This window comes from Myiozetetes cayanensis, unplaced genomic scaffold, assembly GCF_022539395.1.
Source record: "Myiozetetes cayanensis isolate MyiCay16 unplaced genomic scaffold, myiCay2020 scf24, whole genome shotgun sequence".
Lineage (NCBI taxonomy): Eukaryota > Metazoa > Chordata > Aves > Passeriformes > Tyrannidae > Myiozetetes > Myiozetetes cayanensis.
Genome location: NW_026087456.1, coordinates 7,345,333 through 7,351,332, shown reverse-complemented (window position 1 = coordinate 7,351,332; position 6,000 = coordinate 7,345,333). Strand labels below are relative to the sequence as shown.

The window sequence follows — 6,000 nt, the reverse complement described above, 5'->3', positions numbered from 1 at the left end:
TAATCTCTAGTCCGTATTTAGTACTGATGTACCTATTTAGTACTGATGTACAGTACCTAGCTACTGTAGGCTACAGATCTTGGCCAGAAGCACAGTCAGCAATGTCTTAAGATGTATTGCTCAAAGAATGGCTAAGACATGGTGCCGAGTTCACGCTGCAGTGATAGCTCAAGAGCAAAAGACTGAAAAGTGGCACCAAGAAAGATGAAAGCTGTTAATACTCCTGCCAGAACCACTCGGTGCTGCAGCTGCTGAAGTGCAGTGGTGCAGCCCTCAGCTGTGAGATGTCTAGCACATCTCTGTGAGCATCCAGGTGCTTCCGAGGACAACGCTCCTCTGTCCATGTTGGCCAGCAATGCCTTAAAAACAGTGCCAGCTGCTCACAAAGAACAGTGGGAGGGAAACGGTGAGTTTGAGCTCACATCCAAGAATTTCAGTCATTTTTGGCTGCCTCCTGCCCCATACCACATAAACTGTTATAGGAAAAATCCTTTGTAATAGAGAAGCTACAAGACAAGACAGCAGCAGCATATCCACACAGTCAAAGAAGCTTAATGTGGGAGAAAATTGCTTTCAGTAGAATATTGAGAGAGCAACAGGATTTTAGATGGACTCTCTATTCCAGGGGTTACTAACCTCACAAAGTCCTTGTGGTAAGTCCTCTGTCCTCCTAGAAGTCTAGCTCATGGAACCTGAGACCTTGCACTACTTTTTAGCTTAGGAAACATTAAAATTTGTGGTGTTTAGAGTCTGTCATGAGAATAAAAGGGAGAAAAAAAGAGGAGAATGCAGAAAATAACAGCATTCCTGAATTAATTGCTGTAAATTCTGCTGATGTTTGGAAAAGCAGTGTTCAGATGACTGAAGCTTTCTTTGGTTTAAGTTTCTGCCTTCAGTTAGTCATAGAAAGGGAGGTTTGGACAGACAACCGCCAGTGATGGAGTTAATCTGATGTATTGAACTGTCAGCCATTAGGTGAGCTAACAATCACCAGGCAATTGTGAGGTAAATTAGCTAGATCAAAAGGGCACTTGTAAAATTTATTAATTTTATTTCCCATTTGTGAAAGCTAATGCGGTTCAGACAGGGAATCGTAACTCCCTCACCTGCAGTAATGGAATAGCCCCATCTCCAGAGCGAGGGATGCAGAGTATCAGTGAAAAATACAGAGGGACTAACTCTGTTTAACATGGGGTTAGGAAATTCAATAAAGAAAGGCAGTGAGGCTGCAAACGCATTCCTTCAAGACTTTAACCCCATATTGTCTTGAGAAAATATAATTGACCTTACAGAATTTCCAACCTTGTGCACTACATTTAAACCGGCTCAGAAATCGGTCAGACCTAAACCTGCAGCGACAGTGAGGGTTTTGACGGGAGGGTGTGAGTTAAACTTCCCCTCAGCGCGACTGCGGCGGGGGCTTGCTAGATCTCTTTCAGAGAAGGAAAAAGAAAAAAAAAAATCATAAATCATTCTTTATTTAAAACCCCACAACAGGAGGGAATCCCGCCCTCGGGTCCCTCGCAGAGAAGGCGCTGCAGGTGTCGTGAGGTGCAGCCCCCGCGGGGGCTGCGGGCGGGAACAGCCTGAGGGGCCGGGGCCGGGGCCACAGTCACGGCAGCCCCCGGCCCGGCCCGGGCGAGGCTCCCGCGGAGGGAAGGGCGGTGAAGTGGGCGGTGGCGCAGCGGAGCCCCCACCCGCCCCTCGCCGGCGATCGCGGAGCGGCTCCTCCTCCGGGAGGGCGCGGCGAGGCGGGCGGGCGGAGCTGCACCCCCGGCGGGCAGCCCCGCGCACCTCCCGCGCCCGGGGCGGCTCCGCGCCCGCCGGGTGCCGGCGCCTCTCCCGGAGGAGGCTCCGCAGAGGAGGCAAGGAGCGGGAGCTGCGCAGACCGGGCGGGGACATGTCGGCGGAGCGCGCCTGGAGGTAAAGAGCGGGGCTTGCGGTGCCCGCGGGCCCGGCGGGGCGAAGCCGCACAACTCCGCGCTCGCCTGCCCCGTCCCCCCGGCAAAGTTGCGCCCGAGTCGCCCCGGAGGCTCCCCCGCCGCGGGCACCGCCCGGGACGGGAGCGTGGCAGGACGGGGCGGCCGCCGGCGATGGGGCTCCCGCTGAGGGAGGCAGCGATTTCGGGTTGGTTCTGTGGTGTTTCCTGGGGTTTGGTTTTGTTTTCCTTGTTTCTCGGCGCACTCAGCATCTGCCTGGCGCGGTCCCCTCAGCAGCCTTTCGGTAGCTGGGCTTTTCCCTCTCCTCACGGAGTTATTCCGCGCGACGCGGTTGCCCTCTAGTGTTTGTGGGAATTGGCGAGGGCTCTGTTGGGGAACAAAATTAGTCAGCGTAGTGCGGTAATTATTAATAACTTCAGGTGTTTATTGCTGCTTGGATTCCCAAATCCCATCAGAAATTGGTGTGTGATGCTGCTCGGTTCAGCTGTCACGTGCAACCTTCGGGAAAGGGCAGAAAACTTCTATACTATTTAATTCACTACTTGATGTGCTGGATAATTGCTTCAGGTTTTGGTGTGATGGGTTTTTTTTCTTGTTAATAAAGTGGAAGGTGGGAGAAATGGGATTTCTCTCCCTGTCACCATCCCCAGTTGGGTCTCTCGGAAGGAACTGAACTGAAGGTGCTGAACTCTGCCTTATTAACTCTTTACACTTGGCTTGTGCTTGGCACTTGTGGGAGAAGTGAGAGGGGGAATTAAAGGTATGGGCATAGACCAGAGAATGTGCAGTACATTTATCTTAAAAATCTTGAGGAAATCGTTTCTCTTTAGATGGTGATTTTTCTACAAGTGCTGAAAAGTAATAGGGTTTATCTCAGAAAAATTGTATGTGATGTCATGTGCTTTAAGATCTTTCAGTTGAAAGAATTATGTGAAGGTAAAATAGTAATTTGAAGACCAAACCCAACAACTTGTGTATTCTTTTAAAGTCTTCCAAGCCTTCTTTTCAACTATTTTAAATATTGTATATTTAATCTTTGTAAATACCCTTTAACGACGAACTGTGATGCATGAATTCCTATCCTGTAAGGGTCTGTGGTACTGCATGAGACAATGCAGCATGGAGCTAAAGGTGTCATAGGTACAATAGAAACTGGGAACTGCTTGCCCCACGGGCTTGACAAAGCATTTCTATCCACCCGAATTCTTGTTCTGTCCAAGCCATTCCTTTTTCTTGTGGTTTGTTGTTTTTTTTAAAGATATGAGAGAATGTAAGCCCTTCAATAGTCACACATTCCAGGGCTTGTTATGTGATACTAAAGAGTCCTAAAGACTTCCCCTGACAATTCATGTCTCATATCACCATCTTTTCAAGTTGAAAATGTCTTTTTAATATGCAGTCATGGGGTCTCATTCTCAGCCTGGATTTACTTGTCTGAGTTATCACTGCTTGAATAGTCCAGTCAGTAAAACAATGTTGTAAGTAAGGGCACTCAGTATTGGGAGACTACTTTCATATTTTCATAATTATTTTAAAATATGAGCACTGCTGTCTATCCCAGGTTTGGTTTTCTTCAAATGCACTTTGCTGCTCCTTGCCATGTCATTTATATATCCAAAGATTTCCATTTTAGTAATACTGATATGACTCCAGAATACTCCCTTTAAGGTCATATTTCATTGTGGCTGGCCAGAGCAGACTTGTATGCTCACGGAAATTAAATAGCATTCAGATCAGTGGAGATATAAATACCTACATTAATATGCTGAATAATGTCTATTTTTTGTCTAGTCTTCGTTTAAAACTTAGCCTTCATTTAAAAATCAGCAGTATGTCAACTAGCACTGTGATAGTGGCCAGCTTGGTAAGGAACAGAACCAGAACATTGTGATAAGAGTTATTAGAAGAGGAGACTTCTCGGGAGGCTGCTGTGCTATTTATTGGATAAATTGTATTGCCAGAAAACAAAAAGTGAAGGCTTGGAATTTCATGTTCTTTGTGTGTGTGTGCTGCATCTCATTAGTAAGCTAAGTCCCCAGCCATTGGAAGCATTTGTTGTCTCTTGGAAGCATTTCCATTAGGGTTATCATGTTGAAATGATTTATAGAAGCCAAGGATTTGGTCGTTTATTTTTACCAATCAAACAACAAACTAGAGGAGGCTGCAAATAGCAGGAACTTGCCAGGCTCCTTATGGTGTGGTTCAGCTCTTTAGAGCTCATCGTGGCATTTGTCCTCTCATCAGAACTACCTCCTTAGTGAATTTAAGAAAACTCAAACCAAAAGAAACCCAAATAAAAACCCTTAGTTGAAAATCTCTATTCTAATGCATCTATTTGATGCTTGCTGCTGCAAATACCTGTAATTGTGGCTGCCCAGCAGTACTGCTTGGAATAGTAAATCTTCCACTTAATAAGGTGATAGTTTTCTCCTGTACCCACAAGATTTTCGTGTGAGTTAGTCCTGGGCTGCAGAAATCACTTCTACAGTAGATGAGAAGGACATAGAGCCTTGCTGTTTGTATTCAGAGTAAAATGCAAAGCTTACTTCCATGACTCAGCTTTCTCTCAGCAGAATCATCTCCTTCCTAGTGAGTCCAGAAGTTAGAAGCAAATTCTTAATATTCGAAGCTGCTAATTTTCACCTTAAAGGAAGCATTTTGATACTTCATACTTGGAACAGCACAGGTAGAAGGTTCTGGTCTGAATTTTCAGATGGTGGCATGAAAATGCAAAATAGGAGATCAAACACAGGTTGTAGGAGATTAAATGCAGAGTGTCCTAAAGTAATAAAGTTCTAGATGAAGAAAAAATGAGTCAGATTTTATTGCTTCAGGCCATGGAAAAAGACCATACAAATCATTTTAGAGGTAAAACTTATCCCAGGAGTACCTTTATGGAACATAGGATTCACTGAAACAATACTAACAAGCTTGAACTCTTGCAAGGACTTTCTAGACTCTTTGATTATTTTTTTTCTTTAAGCCTTTTTCTTATACCTAGGTTGTTTTTTTTATTGCTCTTTGAGTTATCATGACTTCTTTCTTTTGTAAAATACTGTATTCTTTGTCATGAAAGTAAGACTCCATAAGCACTGTCCTCTTCTGAAATGCTGCTTCCAACAGCTCCCTCCTGTTGGTACATTGTGACTTACACCTTTGGTCTGATTTTACTGTTGGAAGTGACAGCCAACAAGGACCATTTTCCCCGAAGCCGTGTCTGAAGGTGTGCTGGAGGTCACTGGAGTGGTCTCAGTAGGTTCCACAGTGTGCTGGGGGTGATGCACCTCGGAGATGTCAATAGCACTCTCACGGTGGGTGCATGATGAGTTACTGTAGCACATGCTGCAAGACGGCATTAGAATATCCAGCCAGTACTGTCGCTCAGAGTAAAACGCTGCTGTTCCTCAAGGAAAGCAACTGCACCTTGTCAAGGCTTTGAAACTGTTTTGATATTATTAAATGCATGTTTTCTTTGTGGTTTTTATGTTACGCTTTCTGTGTTCTTTTGAACTCTTGCCACGCAAACCAGTCCTTAAGTAAGTGAAAATCACATAAGCATCAAGCTGATACAAGAAAGCATGCATCTCAAACTTGTGCCTGACTGAGTTCCATTCCCCTTCCTTACTGTCTTCAGCGTGCCAAGTCTGGCTGTGTCCTGGAGAATTCCTCATTCCTCAGAGTCAAACCTCACATCTGTCTTGACATTTCCAGCCGCTCCTCCTTACAGCTGCACTCTGTAGCCCCAGGAGGCACCTGCAATTAGGAGCTAAGGATGCAATGACAGGGGTTTTCTCGAAGAAAATAGAGGTTTCTGGGCCGGCTCCAGATTTTCTTCTTCATGGAATGGCATTAGGAACTGTGTCCATTCTGCAAATGTTTCTTGGGTTGCAGCCCTTCTGTAATTCGCAGTTCAGCCAACTCTGTCTAACCGGCCCTGCCTTGCTGTGAGCTTGGGCCACTGTCAGTTGTCATTTTTCCTTTACACCAGCCAGGTCTGTGGTTATTGAGGAGGAGTGGGAGTACGTTCAGCTTTTCTAGACAACGCAGTAAGTGTTAATTT

The 6,000-nt window shown here is 45.5% G+C and overlaps 1 protein-coding gene across 1 annotated transcript in view; it reads left to right on the top strand.

Moving 5' to 3' along the window:
- The first annotated feature begins 1,778 nt into the window (after window positions 1-1,778).
- LOC126642706 (bifunctional heparan sulfate N-deacetylase/N-sulfotransferase 3) overlaps window positions 1,779-6,000 on the top strand; it is a 45,500-nt gene continuing 41,278 nt past the window's right edge. The window contains exon 1 of the mRNA XM_050320562.1: window positions 1,779-1,923. The gene's annotated coding sequence lies outside the window, so the exon portion shown is untranslated. The remainder of the gene's footprint in view (window positions 1,924-6,000) is intronic.